The 18583-nt window shown below is 43.8% G+C and overlaps 1 protein-coding gene and 1 non-coding gene across 6 annotated transcripts in view; one reads left to right on the top strand and one right to left on the bottom strand.

The window, feature by feature from the left end:
* The window catches only part of NINL (ninein like), a 157482-nt gene extending 139482 nt beyond the window's left edge, over positions 1-18000 (bottom strand). For 4 of the 5 annotated variants that reach the window (XM_047744205.1, XM_047744209.1, XM_047744206.1 and 1 more), the window contains exon 1: positions 17869-18000. The gene's annotated coding sequence lies outside the window, so the exon portion shown is untranslated. Of the gene's footprint in view, positions 1-17732; positions 17844-17868 lie in introns of those variants that run through there. The other variant, XM_047744207.1, reaches the window with a different exon arrangement.
* On the top strand, positions 4902-4962 carry LOC125110179 (small nucleolar RNA SNORD104). The gene has a single exon (XR_007130501.1). It is a non-coding gene; the product is annotated as a small nucleolar RNA SNORD104 (small nucleolar RNA).
* Positions 18001-18583: the final 583 nt, after the last annotated feature.

The raw sequence follows: 18583 nt of genomic DNA, 5'->3' as shown, positions 1-18583 counted from the left end.
TATGCTGAAACACAAAACGCAAAACCATAAAAGAAATTAAAGAAAATCTAAATAAATGGAGAGACATACCATTTTTTTGAATTGGAAGATGCAATATAGTTTCCAATTCTACTCAAACTAACATAATTCCAACAGAAATCCCAGCAGAAGTGACATAGACAAGCAGATGATAATGCACATGGAAAGGAATAGCCAAAAGTATTCCAGTAAAAAGGGAATAAAACTGGAGAATCCATATTACCTATTTTTAAGACTTACATTAAGGCTAGTATGCAAGATCTATAAAGAACTTATCAAGCTCAAGACCCAAAAAACAAAGAATCGAGTCAAGAACTGGGCAGAGGACATAAACAGACAGTTCTCCAAAGAATACATACAAATGAAAACATGCTCCACATCACTTGGCATCAGGGAAATACAAATCAAAACCACAATATGATACCACCTCACACCAGTCAGAATGGCTCAAATTAACAAGTCAGGAAACAATAAGTTTCAGCAAAGATAAGGAGAAAGGGGAATCCTCTTACACTGTTGGTGTGAATGCAAACTGGTACAGTTACTCTGGAAAACACTATGGAGTTTCCTCAAGAAGTTAAAAATAGATCTACCCTATGACCCAGCAATTGTACTACTAGGTATTTGCCCCAAAGACACAAATGTAGTGATCCAAAGAGGCATCTGCACCCCAATGTTTATAGCAGCAATGTCCACAATAGCCAAAAAAAAATGGAAAGAGCCCAGATGGCCCTCGACAGATGAATGGATAAAGATGTGGGAGATATATATGATGGAATATTACTCGGCCATCAAAAAGGATGAAATCTTTTTTTTAAAAAGGATGAAATCTTGCCATTTACAACAACATGGATGGACCTGGAGGGTATTATGCAAAGCAAAATAAGTCAGAGAAAGACAATTATCATACAGTTTCACTCATATGTGGAATATAAGAAAAAGGGCAGAAGATTGTTGGGGAAAGGAGGAAAAACTGAATGGGAAGAAATCAGAGAAGGAAACAAACCATGAGAGACTCTTAACTATAGGAAACAAACTGAGGGTTGCTGGAGGAGAGTTGGTTGCAGGGATGGGGTAATTGGGTGACTGGCATTAAGGAGGGCATGTGATACGATGAGCACTAGGTGTTATACACAACTAATGAATAACTGAACTCTACATTTGAAACTAATGATGATATATGACTAAATGAATTTAGGTTAAAAAAAAGAAAAAAAGGGGCGCCTGGGTGGCTCAGTGGGTTAAGCCGCTGCCTTCGGCTCAGGTCATGATCTCGGAGTCCTGGGATCGAGCCCCGCATTGGGCTCTCTGCTCAGCGGGGAGCCTGCTTCCTCCTCTCTCTCTGCCTGCCTCTCTGCCTGCTTGTGATCTCTCTGTCAAATAAATAAATAAGGGGCGCCTGGGTGGCTCAGTGGGTTAAGCCGCTGCCTTCGGCTCAGGTCATGATCCCAGGTCCTGGGTTCAAGCCCCACATCGGGCTTTCTGCTCAGCGGGGAGCCTGCTTCCTCCTCTCTCTCTGCCTGCCTCTCTGCCTACTTGTGATTTCTCTCTGTCAAATAAATAAATAAAATCTTTAAAAAATAAATAAATAAATAAATAAATAAAATCTTTAAAAAAAAAAGAAAAAAAATAATAAAAAAAAAGAAAAAAAGAGTTATTTTAAAGCTCTATTATCAAGACAGTGTGGAATTGGGGAAGGGATAAACAAACACACACATATGTCAATGAAACAGATTCTAGAGACTTCACTAACAGACTCACAAATACAGCCATTTGATCTTTGACAAAACTGCCAAAAAATCTGATCGAGTAAGAATAGTTTTTTCAACAAATGGTGTTGGAACGATCCACATGCAAAAGGGAAAAAAAAAAACCCTTAATGTAAACCTCATACCTAGTACAAACTTAAATAAAATTTTTTTTTAATTTTTGGGGCACCTGAGTGGCTCAGTGGGTTAAGCCTCTGCCTTTGGCTCAGGTCATAATCTCAGGGTCCTGGGAACGAGCCCTGCATAGGGCTCTCTGCTCATCAGGGAGCCTGCTTCCCCCTCTCTGTCTGCCTCTCTGCCTACTTGTGATCTTTCTCTCTGTCAAATAAATAAATAAAATCCTTAAAAAATTTTTTTAACTAAAAAAATTTTTTTAAAGATTTATTTATTTGAGAGAGCATAAGTGCATGTGTGTAGGTGAGCACAAGTGGGGGGAAGGGGCAGAGAAACAGGGAGAAGCAGACTTCCTGATGAGCAGGAAGCCAGATGGGGCTTGATCCCAGGACTCCGAGATCATGACCTAAGCAGAAGGCAGATGCTTCATCACTGAGCCACTAAGGCATCCCTAACTTAAAATTTATCAACACTAAAAACATAAAATGTAAAAGTACAGCACTTTTAGAAGAAAACATAGGTGGAAATCTATGGCCTGGACTTTTTAACATAAGACAAAAAGTAAAATCTATACAAGGCACATTGATATACTGGATTTCAGCAAAATTAAAACTTTTTGTTTTATGAAAGGCGTTGGTCAGAGAATGAAAAGACAAGCCACAAACTGTGAAGAAATCTTTGCAAACCACTTATCCCTGAAAGGGTTTGCATAGAGAATATATAAAGAACTATTAAAACTGAACAGTTAGAGGAAAAAAACTGAACAGTTAGAAAACAACCGAATTAAAAAAAAAAAACAACACTTGCGAAACACTAGTACTGACATACTTCCAAAGAAAATATACAGATGGAAATAAGCACATGAAAAGATGTTCAACATCATTCACCACTAGGGAAATGTAAATTAAAACTGTAATGAGATACCTGCTACAGGTCTATTAGAATAGCTAACATTAAAATTTTTTAGAAGTTCCAATAGCAGGAATTGGCAAGGAGAACAAATTAAACTCTCATACATTGTTGCTGGAAATGCAAAATGGTAAAGCCACTCTGGAAAGAAAGCAGTTCCAAATTAAACAGAGACCTACTGTGAGACTCAGCGAACCCATACCTTGGTACCTACCCTAGAAAAAGCAAAAACATGTTCACACAAAACCTGTATGACAAATGTTTATAGCAGCTGTAGTCACAATGTCAAAAACTGGAAAAGAGCTTAACATCCTCCAAGTGGTAAGTGGATTAACATCCATCCTCACCTTGAATGCTACTCATCAATAAAAGGAACAAATTGCTAATAGAAGCAACAACACAAATACTGAGAAAAAGGCACCAGTTTGGAAAGGTTACATGCTCTAAGATTCCACTGATATGACATTCTAGAAAAAGCAGAAATACAGGGTGAGCAAAGGGGTGGGCAAGATTTAGGACTACCAAGCTGTAGCAAGGGTGTTTTTTTGGTGATGAACTGTTCTGTATTCTCACTGTTGGGACAGTTACAAATCTATATGTGTGTTTCAACTCTCAGAATCCCCCGCCACAAACCCACACACACACACACACACACACAAGTTAATTTAAGCATATGCAATTTTTTTAAGGGGCAGGAGATCATTTTCCAGAAACTTCTGCCTTCAGCCCTATACATAAAGCCCCCTGAAGGCAAGGGAACACCAAAGTCTAGCTGCTTTCTTGGAATCAAAAAAACAGAATAAAACATGTATTGAATTTGAGTTAATTACCCCGCTGCAGATTTATAAATGCTAAGCCATTTGTACCTAGTTTTATTGAACAAAATAATTTCAGTTTACCTCTGAGGGCCTGTGATCACTAACTTCCCAAAAGGTCTCAAGCTCACTCCCATCGGAGCAGCAACGGTGTGGAATGCTGGTCTTTGAAGCTGCAATCTCCCTCCCATCCCCCAGCAGCAGCCTCCGTCAAATGGAGGGAGGTGTGTCACCACCTCCTCCCGGGAGGCCACTGTGAAGGAGAGGGGAGATGTGGGTGAAGATAAATCTCCAGAGAGACAAGCAGGCACTGAGTTTTCTCTTGGAAGGAAAAGAAGAGCACTGGCACAAGGGCAAGCAGGGAAGCAGGCAGGGCCAACTCTTTTTTCCTGAATGCTGTTGTGCAACTCACATCCAAGAATGGGAGCTCCCCCAACACTCAGCATTTGAGAAATATTATTACTGGTCACAGAACCACCCAGAACTTTACCAGTTCGCTAGGTAGAGTATTTGGTTCTCTATCAGATGCTAGAAATTCCAGAAGAGAATTCATATGAATACCAACTTTTTTTTTTCTTTTCTAAAATGTTTGAGAAACTGAGCGAGTGGCTTATTCCTTGCATGTTACTGTGAAACCTCCTTGTTCACATATTGTTAGCAAATACAGACCAAGAGGTGAGCACAGGGAGCATGCTGCTGCTTGCTTCAGCATTCTCTGGGTAGAACGATGTCGTCAAGAGAATCAGGAAAAGAGGCTGATTACCTAAGGGCACAACCTTGCTTTTCATTATAAAAAAATAAGCAAACACTGAATAGGCACAGTCTTGCTTGTCAGTGAAGAAACCCAAATTAGAACAACTTAAGAGTTTTTCACACTAGGGCATAGGTAACCTGATTCCATCTCTCTGGCACCCTAGGGTAGAGAGCTGACCCTCCTGCACCCTCCCTCACAGAGAAGCCAGTGGGGAAGTTCTGATCAGCAATCCCACAGCACACTCACCCACCAGCAATGTGAGTGGGCAGTGGTAAGCAGCTGGCAGGACTACAAGAAAGAAGGAAGGTGCATACATTTTATATCCACAGAGAAAGAAAACAGGAAGACTGCAATTCTTCATAGAATGCTCATTGGAAGTCTCTAATTGCTCAGAACAAAATCAAAAGCCTAACAAAAGCAAACACCTCAACACCATTGTATTTGTCAACAGACAAACCTGTAAACTCCATCAAAACAACTACTTGTCCGTTAAAAAAACAACAACAACAACCTGAAATTATGGCAGAGATGACATCCCAATCAAAGCATGTGTCAGTCTGCTGACACCAGTGATGTCGGGGGTGAGGAAGAAGGGAAAAAAAAAAAACAACCACCTGAAAGTAGTAGAACAATGCAGAAATCTAGCACATGCTCCGGTTTCAACTCCACAAAATACACACTACAGGAAATGAGCACAGAACCTGGAGGATAACAAGGTCTTGGTTAATACATTCTTTTCCTTTAAGGACCTAATTTATTATTTTTTGAAGTATTTGCATATTTTGCCATCATGACATTTCTTTTTGTGGGACCACTGTTGCTATTTATTTTTATTTCAGTCAAGTGACCTTTAAAGGTTGAGGGAGAAAAATAAAAAGGGCACTAGGAGATTTTCTTAACACTCTACTTCCAGCTGTGTAAGTCTTGCATAGTCAGAGCCACAGGAAAGAGGTCTCTAACCTCTGACCCCTCAGTAGGTTGCTTGGTTTTGCCAAATAATCTTTTGATAAAAGAAAACTCATATTTTTTTAACTCATCATTCAATGGGCACATTCCTAAGTACTGAAGAATTTATTAGCCCTGTGAGGGAGACACCACTGTTATCCCAATATTAAAGGTTAGGATATTGATGGAACCAGAAAAGACCCCAAGTAGCCAGAAGAATGTTGAAAAAGAAAACTAAGGCTGGCAGCATCACAATTTCCGGACTTCAAGCTCTGTTACAAATCTGTGATCATCAAGGCATATAGATCAATGGAACAGACTAGAGAGCCCAGAGGGTAACCCTCAACACTATGGTCAACTAATCTTTGACAAAGCTGGAAAGAATATCTAATGGAAAAAAGTCTCTTCAACAAAAGGTGTTAGGAAAATTGGACAGCCATGCAGAAGAGTGAAATTGGACCATTTCCTTACACCATGCACGAAAATAGACTCAAAATGGGTAAAAGGCGTTAATGTGAGGGGCGCCTGGGTGGCTCAGTGGGTTAAAGCCTCTGCCTTCGGCTCAGGTCATGGTCCCAGGGTCCTAGAATCGAGCCCCGCATCGGGCTCTCTGCTCAGCAGGGAGCCTGCTTCCCTTCCTCTCTCTACCTACTTGTGATCTCTGTCTGTCAAATAAATTAAAAAAAAAAAAAAGTGTTAATGTGAGACAGAAATCCATCAAAATCCTTAAGGAAAACACAGGCAGCAACCTCTTCCACCTCAGCCGCAGCAACTTCTTCCTAGACACATCACCAAAGGCAAGGGAATCAAGGGCAAAGATGAACCATTAAGACTTCATCAAGATAAAAAGCTTCTGCACAGCAAAGGAAACAGTCAACAAAACCAAAAGACAACGGGCAGAATGGGAGAAGATATTTGCAAATGACATATCAGATAAAGGGCTAGTATCCAAAATCTATAAAGAACTTATCAAACTCAACACCCAAAGAACAAATAATCCAATCAAGAAATGGGTAGAAGACATGAACAGACATTTTTGGAAATAAGGCATCCAAATGGCCAACGGACACAACAGATATGAAAAAGTGCTCCACATCACTTGGCATCAGGGAAATACAAATCAAAACCACACTGAGGTACCACCTCACACCATTTAGAAAGGCTGAAATGGACAAGTCAGGAAACAACAGATGCTGGTGAGGATGCAGAGAAAGGGGAACCCTCCTACACTGTTGGGAATGCAAGCTGATGCAGCCACTCTAGAAAACAGTATGGAGGTTCCTCAAAAAGTTGAAAATAGAGCTACCCTACAACCCAATAATTGTACTACTAGGTATTTACCCAAAAACAGTGATTTGAAGGGGCACCTGCACCCCAATGTTTATAGCAGCAATGTCCACAATAGCCAAACTATGGAAAGAGCCCAGATGTCCAACAACATATGAATGGATAAAGAAGATATATATGCAATGGAATATTATACAGCCCCCAACAAATAAAGAAATCTTGCCATTTGCAAGAGCTACCCTATGACCCAACAATTGCAATACTGGATAATTACGCCAAAGATACAAATGTATTGATCCGAAGAGGCATATGTACCCTAATGTTTATAGCAGCAATGTCCACAATAGCCAAACTATGGAAAGAGCCCAGATGTCCATCGACATGAATGGATAATTAAGATATATACATAATGGAATATGATGCAGCCCAAGAAAGAAATGAAATCTTGCCATTTGCAATGACATGGATAGAACTGGAGGATATTATGCTAAGCAAAATAAGTCAATCAGAGAAAGACAATTATCACATGATCTCATTGATATGTGGAATTTGGGAAACAAGACAGGATCACAGGGAAAGAGAGGAAAAAATGAAACAAGACAAACCAGAGAGGGAGACAAACCATAACAGACTCTTTTTTTTTTTATTTCTTTTCAGCATAACAGAATTCATTGTTTATGCACCACACCCAGTGCTCCATGCAATACATGCCCTCCATAATACCCACCACCTGGCTCCCCCAAGGCTCCCTGGCTCCCACCATCCCACCCCCCACCCCTTCAAAACCCTCAGATTGTTTTTCAGAGTCCATAGTCTCCCACGGTTCATCTCCCCTTCCAATTTCCCTCAATTCCCTTCTCCTCTCCATCTCCCTATGTCCTCCATGTTATTTAAAAACCATAACAGACTCTTAATCTCAGGAAACTGAGGGTTGCTGGAGCAGAAGGGGATGGGAGGGATAGAGTGGCTGGCTGGTGGACACTGGGGAGGGTATGTGTTTTCATGAGCACTGTGAACTGTGTAAAATTGATGAATCACAGACCTGTAACCCTGCAATAAATAATATATTATATGTTAATAATAAAAATAAATTCAAAAAACAGTGAGGATATCGAAGTATAGAGAGGTTAAGTATTTGCTCAAAGTCACAGAGCTAGTAAATGAACACATATTGAGATCTAACTCCACAGTCAGAACTACCAACTTTAACATCCCGCCTCATGACTACTAATAATATCCAAACATACAAAGTGGTTTTGAATAAGAAAGTTTTCCCATGCATAAGTCAGGACTCTGAAATCCATGATATATGGGGCAATGTCTCTTCTAGCTTTAAACCAAACCTAATGTTCTATAAGAATTTTGTATTAGTAAACCTAATTATAAGGAATGAACACTAACTTGATAGTCCCCCAAACCAGACAATCCATATCCCAATTCGTTTCTATTCATCTGCTATAAAACAGTGAGATATCTTCTCTTTACCAGAACCAGGATGTAATCTTTGTTTCGTGTTGGCTATAAACAATATAAGAGAATAAAATAATGCAACCAATAAGATTTATTTAGAAAACCATGATAGGGGGCACCTGGGTGGCTCAGTGGGTTAAAGCCTCTGCCTTCGGCTCAGGTCATGATCTCAGGGTCCTGGGATTAAGCCCCGCATCGGGCTCTCTGCTCAGTGGAGGGCCTGCTTCCTCCTCTCTCTCTCTCTCTCTCTGCCTGCCTCTCTGCCTACATGTGATCTCTGTCTGTCAAATGGATAAATAAAATCTTTAAAAAAAAAAAGAAAAGAAAACCATGATAGTCTCCTCTCATTATTGTCCCAACTTTCACATCTGAAATTCCAAATGTCCAATTAAGAGCTAAAGGTAAATACTGATCTTCTCTGTTCTCTACACATACTTAAAAGTCCACAGAATCCAACAGTGGGTTGAAGATTTGGGTTTCTACTTCTAAAGAATGAGCCTGCTGTGAAGGTCAGTGTCAACAGCAACAACTCAGTGGCCATAACGCAGATTCAGAATTGCCAAGAACTAATCATCTTCAATGTGGATGAAACACGGCAGTTTAAGAAACCAGGCCCTGGGGAAATCACTGTATTTCACTATTGCAGTTGCTTGAAGTCCATGCCAAACAAAATACACTAAAATAAAATGTTGTGATCCTGGGCTGATGCAAAATAACATGGAATGGAGCCCTTTCCAAGGCTGACACACAAGGGGCTCAAGAGCTAATGAGACTTGGCGCTCTGCCACAGAAGTTTCCAACACTGCAGTGCCTGATGGCCCCAGTGCAGAGAGGAGCTCAGGAGCACCAGGCTACTGCAAATTCTATGAAATGCACCTATGCCCAGCAGTCCCTGTTGATCATCCAATATACAAATCAATCCCACCTTGACTCACCCCAGAGCTGGACTCAGAACAGGAAAGTAATCTGGGAGCAAGTGCTGAGAGTCAAGAAGCAGGAGCCCGGCCACACACCTGTCCTTCACTGACCTATGAGCTCAGGGTTGTCTGCTTAAAGGGAATCAGCTCTTTGAAAAATGATAGTGTAAGAGCCTTTTTAAAAAGCTCTCCCATTTTTTAATTTTATTTTAAGATTTTATTTATTTATTTGACAGAGATCACAAGATCACAAGTAGGCAGAGAGGCAGGCAGAGAGAGAGGGAGGAAGCAGGCTCCCTGCTGAGCAGAGAGCCAGATGCGGGACTCGATCCCAGGACCCTGAATCCATGACCTGAGCCGAAGGCAGAGGCTTTAACCCACTGAGCCACCCAGGTGCCTCATCTCTCCCATTTTAAGTCATAGAATTTCAGAGTTGTATAGTACTTTAAGTTGTCTCATCCATTATCTTTTTTTTTTTTTTTTAAGATTTTATTTATTTATTTATTTGACAGAGAGAGAGACAACGGAAGGGAACACAAGCAGGCAGAGAGGGAGAAGGAGAAGCAGGTTTCCCATTGAGCAAGGAGCCTGATGCAGGGCTCGATCATGACCAGAGCCAAGGCTGATGCTCAACGACTGACCCACCCAAGTGCCCCTCATCCACTATCTTAATAGACTTGGGAAGCCATTCTCACTTAACAAATGTGGAAAACGAGGCACAGACATTTAGAGCCCAAAGACACTTCAAGAAATGGGCAGCACTAAAACTAGTACCTGTCCTGAGGCAGACTGGTTGAGGGCCTCACACCAACCCATCTCTCTTTCTTTTTCTTTTTTTTTTTTTTTTTAAAGATTTTATTTATTTGACAGAGAGAAAGTAGGCAGAGAGGCAGGCAGAGAGAGAGGAGGAAGCAGGCTCCCTGCTGAGCAGAGAGCCCATGCGGGGCTCGATCCCAGGACCCTGAGATCATGACCCGAGCCAAAGGCAGAGGTTTAACCCACTGAGCCACCCAGGCGTCCCCAACCCATCTCTCTTCCCTATACTCTTCCCATGGGGTCATTCCCAGGCCATCACTGGCTAAAAATGAGGTTTCTACTCCCTGAGACAGCAAACACAAAGGAAGAGCAGTCTGGAGTGCTGGAGGTGAAGACAGAAATTCAGCTGGAATGTGTTGAGTCTGAAATCTAGAAGGCACCGAGGCAGAATGAGCAAAGGCAGCTGGATGTCTGGTCTGCTATGAAGCATTAGGGAAGGAAAATGCTAAAACCACTGGAAGGACTGTCGTCTTTTTTCCCACCTCTTCAGAGCACAAAGCCAGAGAAAATACGACAGTTCACCAGATCTAAGATGCCACTGATTCTAAAACCAATGACTAAAAAAGAAAAACTGCTGTCAAAATCTGACACAATACTAAAACAGCATGGATTACATGATGCATCCCAAATTCAGAGACACTGTAACATGAAAAAAAAAAAGTAGGTATTTAGATTACAGTGAATACAGAGTAGACATCTGTTTTTGTAACTTTTTATTCTAAAAATAATTTCAAGTTTATAGAAAAGTTGCAAAAACAGTACAAAGAATTCCTGAATACCCTTTACCCAGAGAGCTTCACCAGTTGTTTTCACTTTGCCCCATTTATCATGCTCATTGTATCATTTCTTCATTCTCTCAGGTTGTTTCATACTTTGTGCCCTCCTATCTCTAAATATCTCAGTATGCACTTAGCAAACTCAAGGAAAGTGACAATAGAATGATCAAACTCAGGAAATGTGAAACTGATATAATACTATTGTCTATTTCACCACTCATTCAAATTTCATCCATTGTCCTAATAATGTCCTTTATAGCTCTTCTGCCCCTTCCTGACTCCATGCCAGGGTCCAGGAGTGTATTCAGGTGTCAGGTCCCTTTAGTCCTCTTTCAACTAGAATAGCTCCTCCTCTTTGTGCTTCTTGACCTTGAAATGTTTGAAGTACAGAGGCCAGTTAGTTACTCTGTAGAACATCACAAAAATGGGAGTTCGTCTGATGTCTCCACACAGAGTCAGGTTACAGTGGGGATACCCCAGGGTGAGGTGGGTGAGGTTGTGTCCTTCTCCATACCTCTCATCAAGGAGGCACAGTGATGTCTCTTTACAGGCGACCTTAACTTTGGTCACTTAGTTAGGATGGCATCCACAGCAGAGCAATTACCCTTTATAAGAATGTGAATTATGAGAATTTTTAAAAAGATTTTATTTACCTAGGGCACCTGGGTGGCTCAGTCTATTAAGCATCTGCCTTTGGCTCAGCTCATGATCTCAGGGTTCTGGGATCAAGCCCCTCTGCTGGGTGGGGAATCTCCTTTTCCCTCTGCCCTTTCCCACTGCTTGTTCTCTCTCTCTCTCTCAAATGAATATACAAAATCTTTAAGAGAAAAATTTTTAAATAATTTTTTTAAGATTTTATTTATTAACTTAGAGCATGTACATGAGCAGGGATTGGGGGTAGACCAGGTCAGAGGGAGAGAGAATTTCAAGCAGACTCTGCGGAGCACAGAAGTCCAACTCAGTGTTTGATCCCAGGACACTGAGATCATGACCTGAGCCAAAATTAAGAATCGGATGTTCAACTGACTGAACCACCCAGGAGCCCTGAATTATGAGAATTTTCAGAAGTAAAATCTACAAACAACAAAGTCTTACTTTATGTGTACAATATGAAATAATAAAAATTGAAAAAGAATTTTAAATGGGTCAAGAACAGCTTACTTTTAAGCACTTTGCCACAGAGCAGACCTGGCTAAATTGGAGTTAGGCAGGACCCCTGCAAACATCCTATTTGAACCAGTTTTCTTAGGAGTGCTACTGGCAGTGAGAATAGGCCGCTATAGATAGTAGAGTTTAGAAACTGGGCATCTATATTTCTGGCCAACTCAGGAGGCAAACTCGCTATTACTTCTCTTCATTTAGGTCTTTGGGGAGCAGTGACCTTGCTGAAGTCAGACCACAAAGCAAGTCATCACCCGAACCCAGGGAGCTAACTGGCTGGGGTACAGTCAGCCCTTGGGAATTGGGTTTCCCTGGGGCAGAAGTCACTACCCTCCCTGTTATCAAAGGGATGATAAACTCTGTTTTAACCCCATCCTTATGGGGACACACAGCCCCTGGGTATGCAAGGAGGGGGCTCATCTGTTCTGTAGTCTCTCCCCAGCTGGGGACTGGGTGGTACTGCCCACTCTTGCCCAGTTTTGTCCATGTTTATGAACATAGCCAAAACTCTGGAGGCCACTTGGACTGGCAGTCCTAGCCGCTCCCTCCTCAGGCCACCTGAGGACAGCCAGGTCAGGTAAAGATATTCTGGATACCTGGAGCTTGCCCTAGGGCATGGCAACCTGCTGTCAAAATCTGACCGAGCAGACCACTCTGTTGATTTTTAAATAATGTATAACTTTTTAGTGAAATTCCAGTGCCCTTAAACTATGCCCCAAATCAGTGACTGTTTAATTACATTAGTTGATGTTGGTTCTTATGTTCATGGTCTGATGCCATCAGTGACCCTGAGGGAGACCCCACAGGCCCCCAGTGTGAATGGCACTCCTAGGAGGTTGCCCTGGCAGGACCACAGAGTGGCTGGTGGTGGCTACAGCCCCAAACCCAACTCAGACTCATCTTTTTAACGTTATTCCCTTGGGCACGGACACACATGATGCCTACTAGTGCAAAGCACAACCACTGCTTACATACGGAATTTGAGTTGCCGATTCCCTTACCTCTCACTCACTTCACACATCTAGACAGATCGTGTAAGTCACAGCTTTTTAACAGCATTAAAAACTCTTTTTCATGTACAGAAATCATCTAGTCGCTGAGGCAGTGACACATAGTTGGAAATCCCATGTGCTAAGAGGCAGAGAATCTGCAGAGAACCTGTCCAGATCCTGGTACCATGGGATCTGAGCATAACCCCATCTTTGGGATGGGAACAAAGGCATGCCCTGGCTCAGCTCCTATGAGCACCACATGGAAGAATTTACCGAAAGCAGAGAACAGAGCCTGGTACACAGTGAGAGCATGCTTTAAAAACAGCCACCAAAAAATTTTAAAGTTCAAAAAATTAAAAAAATAAGAATAATTAATAATAATAATAATAATTAATGTTGCTTTCTGTAAACCCAGGAATGGAGGAATCTTTTTGGATGGTGTTCTGTGTTGATGAAAGTTAGAGCATGTAGCTGGCACTGCCTGTACTCCTCTGTCTCTCTCAACCCTGAATTGTCCTTCCTTAAACTTCAAGATATAATGGCTTCTTGTTTCTCAAAGACCGGTACATAGTCTCCCTTGAGTTGAAATCATTTGTTTCTCAAATAAACAAACACCCTCTAGGTAATTCTAATGCACTCAAGTTTGAGAAACGCTGGCATATGCTAGCTTTTGTGCATTGACTTAGTTTGTATTTCTTTTTTTTTTTTTCCAAAGATTTTATTTATTTATTTGAGAGAGAGAGAGAGACAGAGATAGTGAGAGGTATTACAAGGGGAGAGGAGAGGGAGAAGCAGGCTCCCTGCTGAGTAGGGAGCCTGATGCGGGGCTCATCCCAGGACCTTGGGATCATGACCTGAGCTGAAGGCAGACGCTTAACCAACCGACCAACCCAGGCGCCCCAACTTATTTTGTATTTCATGAGAGGAAACCAGCAGATATTTTTATCATTCTTCACATTGTCTAGTTTGGTTTTTTTTTTTAAGTTTTCAGTTAAGAATTTTACATTTGTGGATGTCCATCAGTAGGGATATTTTAGCTAACAATGATGGAAAACACAACTCAGTCTTGGCTTAAACACGTAGGGAATCTGGAAGGAAAGTATAATACTTTAGGATGGGTTTTTCCAGTAGCTGAACCAGTATTTGGGGGCCCAGCCTGCCCCTTTTTCGCACATTGTCATGTTGGTGGTAGCTGTCTCACATTTGGAGGAAGAGGGAGGGTGGCTTCTGTGACTCTTTAAGAATGAGGAGGAACACACCTAGTGGCCTCTGCATCATTGGCTTCTGGGCCATTGAACCAGTCACCAGCTGGAAGGGGGCCTACCCCGCCTTGGTCTGTGATAGACTCCACACTTCCCTGCTGCTGCTCCATGGAGGCAGGGTGCATGGGGCCTGTGGGAGGGCAGGCTTTAGGTACCTGGTCACTGGAGGGCTTGTGTGGCTCACCACACAGGTAGAGTGTGTCCCTTGGGCCCTCTGCATGGCTTGTGTGCTGGCTATGCTGGTTTTCAGAAATGGAGCCCTGGTCTCTTGGTGACAAAACAAACTAGACAATGTGAAGAATGATTTCCCTTCAGATCTTTTTAACAAGAACAAATGATGTCCACTTTGACAAACTCCAACACACCAAAATTTTAACTTATTAAACAAAATAGATCCCAAGATAAAATAACTGGCTTATGAGCCTGTGTGTCATCATAAAAATATCTGCTGGTTTCCTCTCATGGAATACAAAATAAGTTGGGGCGCCTGGGTTGGTCGGTTGGTTAAGCGTCTGCCTTCAGCTCAGGTCATGATCCCAAGGTCCTGGGATGAGCCCCGCATCAGGCTCCCTACTCAGCAGGGAGCCTGCTTCTCCCTCTCCTCTCCCCTTGTAATACCTCTCACTATCTCTGTCTCTCTCTCTCTCTCAAATAAATAAATAAAATCTTTGGAAAAAAAAAAAAAGAAATACAAACTAAGTCAATGCACAAAAGCTAGCATATGCCAGCGTTTCTCAAACTTGAGTGCATTAGAATTACCTAGAGGGTGTTTGTTTATTTGAGAAACAAATGATTTCAACTCAAGGGAGACTATGTACCGGTCTTTGAGAAACAAGAAGCCATTATATCTTGAAGTTTAAGGAAGGACAATTCAGGGTTGAGAGAGACAGAGGAGTACAGGCAGTGCCAGCTACATGCTCTAACTTTCATCAACACAGAACACCATCCAAAAAGATTCCTCCATTCCTGGGTTTACAGAAAGCAACATTAAAAATCCTTTGGTGGGGGCACCTGGGTGGCTCAGTGGGTTAAGCCTCTGCCTTCAGCTCAGGTCATGATCCCAGAGTCGTGGGATCGAGCTCCACATCGGGCTCTCTGCTCAGGAGGGAGCCTGCTTCCCCCCTCCCTCTGCTGGCTTCTCTGCCTACTTGTGAATTCTGTCTGTCAAATAAATAAATAAAATCTTAAAAAAAAAATCCTTTGTTGGCAAAAGTCTTACCAGGAGGCTCAAGGTTACCCTAAGGATGGGGGGGGAGGAAAGCCTTCTGCTCCCGCAGGCCTCAAAATAGCTCCAGGTAGAATCTGACCCAAAGTTTTGGCCTCCTGCTTGTGATTAACCAAATCTCTGGCCTTGAGCCTGAATTCTTAATTTGTACTTGAAGCCAAGGACTCAGGTAAGCCCAAATCTTAGGTCTAGTTACAGTCACTGCTATTCAGCCTTTTACAGAACGACCACGGAACGGATAGCAAAGTGGCCATGGCCCTGGAGCTGCCCTTCCAGGTCAGAGGGCACCATTCTCTCCAGTCAGGATCCATACCATGCCCCAACTGCCCCTCTGAAACTTCCATCTCAAGGTGCGAAACTAGGACATGGTGTTTCTGCCTCCTCATTCTTGTCTTTTCTTGAGCCACGCAAGGAGAGGGAGATCTAGCAGTCACCTGTTCCTGCTAAAATCCAGAGCTAAGTGTCCACAGCAGAAAGAATATGGTGAGAGGGATCTCTCAAATCTCAAAAACCGCATGTGCCATCTTCCCCCAAAACAGAGTCCCCACCAACCAGCACTTAAAGTCTCTCACCATAAAAGGCAGAATCTGAATACGCTGAATACTTAGAACTTTGCAACTCTTCTGTTACTCTATTTTCTACCACCAAATGTTCCTAAGGACTAAGGACCAGAACAAAGGACACATTAACACTAAGGGATTTCCAACATGCTGTTAGCAAATGACTGTCAGCTCACCCATCTCGGAGCAGCCCTGTAAACAATGTATATAGATAAATAATAGAGGAAAGTTTTCCATCAAAGATTATATAAAGTCCTCAACTGAAAAAAAAAATGTCCATACCCTAACTTTTCCTCTATAAAATGTTCTGTTCCTAATTTGATGGTGTTAAATGTTATCTCAAGTTCTGGTTCTTCAGAGAAGGCCTGCTATTTCCTCATCCTGCAAAAACGATTATCCTCTATTTTTTTTAAAGATTTTATTTATTTATTTGACAGAGAAAGAGGGATCACAAGTAGGCAGAGAGGCAGGCAGAGAGAGAGGGGGAACAGGCTCCCCGCCAAGCAGAAAGCCCGATGCAGGGCTCGATCCCAGGACCCTGAGATCATGACCTGAGCTGAAGGCAGAGGCTTAACCCACTGAGCCACCCAGGCATCCCAATTATCCTCTATTTTTTTATTGAATCTGAACTACATACAAACACACAAGACCCTTTTTTTTATTTTTGCCAGTATAGACTAGTTCAATCTGTAATAGTTTAAGCCACTAACAGATGATGTATAAATGAAACAGAAAAGGGACTGCATGATGGTACACTACTTATCTAACTGCCTTAGCACTTTTCTTTTAATATACAGACTCCTGCACACAGTTCATAAAACTGTGAGGCTGCTCAGTGTTCTGTTTAACAGAGCAGTTTTAAGTACCTTTTTTTTGTTGTTGTTGTTTTTTAATGTATCCTAAGTCCAAGGCGGAAAACCTGGAAATCCCACTGAAGGCCTCTAAGAAAAATTCAAGGACATCCATAATCCCTTTCTCCTACTGACAGTGCTGGTGGTGAAATCTTAAGCATCATCTGACCTTCCCCAAGCCATCCAGCTCCACAGTTCTTGCCCTGGACACCCATCCCCCTCCACTGTTGGACGGCTTAGTCTAAGACTCCAGAGCACGATTTATTAGTGTGAAACACCCAAAAAGACTGGACAGACTCCTACACGGGATTTGTGACTGAGCCCACCAATGGGGGAAAAGGGATGACTCTGCTGAACAACGAGTACAACACATAAAACTAGCAACAGAGTTTAGAGTCCCTGAGAGTGGCATGGTATTTCAATTTTCCCAAGTGCAAACTCGTGATACAACCAAAGGAAGCAGGTACAGCCTAAAAAGTTTCTATACGGAGGGATGAAATCTTATGCTGTGGATTAAGTTGCCTGCTCGGAGTAACTGGGCCTCGTGCTCTGCAGCTGAAGGGGGCAGCTGAGGGACCTGGCATCTGGGCGATCCTGGCAGCCGCGCGTCCGCAGAGGAAAGTCAGCGGCCTCGGCTCAAGCTCTGCCATTTAACCTCCGCGTCATCAGCGAGGACCACAGCCCTCGCCCCATCCCGACCGCACGCCAGGAGCTCACAGTCCCCTTCAGCACAGGGGCCGGAAAGCGGCAAACTGCTTGCCAGGATCCCGCACGCTGCAGGAACGGCAGCGACTGCAGAACCTGGTTTTCAAAGGTTTGGTGGAGCTGCCAGATTCCCGCGGGACACGTTCTTTTAAAGTGACCTCCCGCCCCCGCGTCCCCCTCCCAGCCTTCCGGGGTGACGGAAAAAAGGCGGCCAACACGTCAGGCTGACCGAACCTGGAGTCCCGTACCCGGAGGCTAAAGGAGGTTACAGATCCCGTGCAGGGGCCGGTTCCGGGCGCCGAGACGAGGGCTGGTGGTGTCACGGGGTTCGCCCCACGATCTCGCCGCGCCCACAGTCGCAGAGACCCGGACCCCCTCGTCCCCACCTGCCGACTGCCTAGGGCGCAGCCCGGGAGACCGCGCGCCTTCCTCTTCCGCGGCCCTCACCAGGGGCGCGCTCCCGGGCCTGTCGCACGTGCGGCGGAGGGGCGGGCCCCGCAGCCCCGCCCCAGCCCCGCTCACCTGGGCTGTGGGCGCCTCCGGTCTCCCCCGCGCGCGGGGCACAGGGGCGCGAGCCGACGGCGCTAGCTCGCGCGGGGAACCCACGGCTCGTCCCGCTGGCGGCTCTTTGTGTCTGGAGGCCCCGACGCCGCGCTCCCGCAGCCTCCAGGCACCGCCTCCTCGTCCTCCAGGCACCGCCTCCTCGTCCTCCCGGCGCCCGGCGCGGCTGGCCCAACCCGAGAGGGCGGGCCGGGTGGGCGGGGCGTGTGGGCGCTGGGCGGGAGGAGGCGTGAGGGCAGGGGAGTGGAGAGCCCGGGCGCGGAGTCTCCCTGGCGGGTCCTGGGAGTCCCCCGACGCGCCGTTAATGGAGTTAGGCCGTTCACAGCGCTTACTCCAGCATCATTTTCTGGGAACAACCCGAGGACGCAAGCCAGGTAGTAATACCCCAAATTCGCAGTTGAAGAAACCGGAAGACGCAAAACTTATTGTTCCTGTCTTCCCATCATATAGCAAATCAAGTATTTATTGAGCACCTACTAGTGCCAGGTGTCGTCCCAGGGACTGAAAATGGAGCAGTAATAATGCGGGGAGTGTTGGCCAAATAAAATAAAATAAGATAAGATAAAATCCTTGCCCCTCGTGGAGTTTACAGGCCAGAAGACAATTTAAAAGCTTAAATGAAATACGCAAAAATGCTAGATAGTTATAAATGCCAAAAAGACGCAAATTAAGAGAG

Source organism: Lutra lutra, chromosome 9 (assembly GCF_902655055.1).
Source record: "Lutra lutra chromosome 9, mLutLut1.2, whole genome shotgun sequence".
In the NCBI taxonomy this organism is placed as follows: Eukaryota; Metazoa; Chordata; class Mammalia; order Carnivora; family Mustelidae; genus Lutra; species Lutra lutra.
This window is presented reverse-complemented; position numbering and strand designations above follow the sequence as displayed.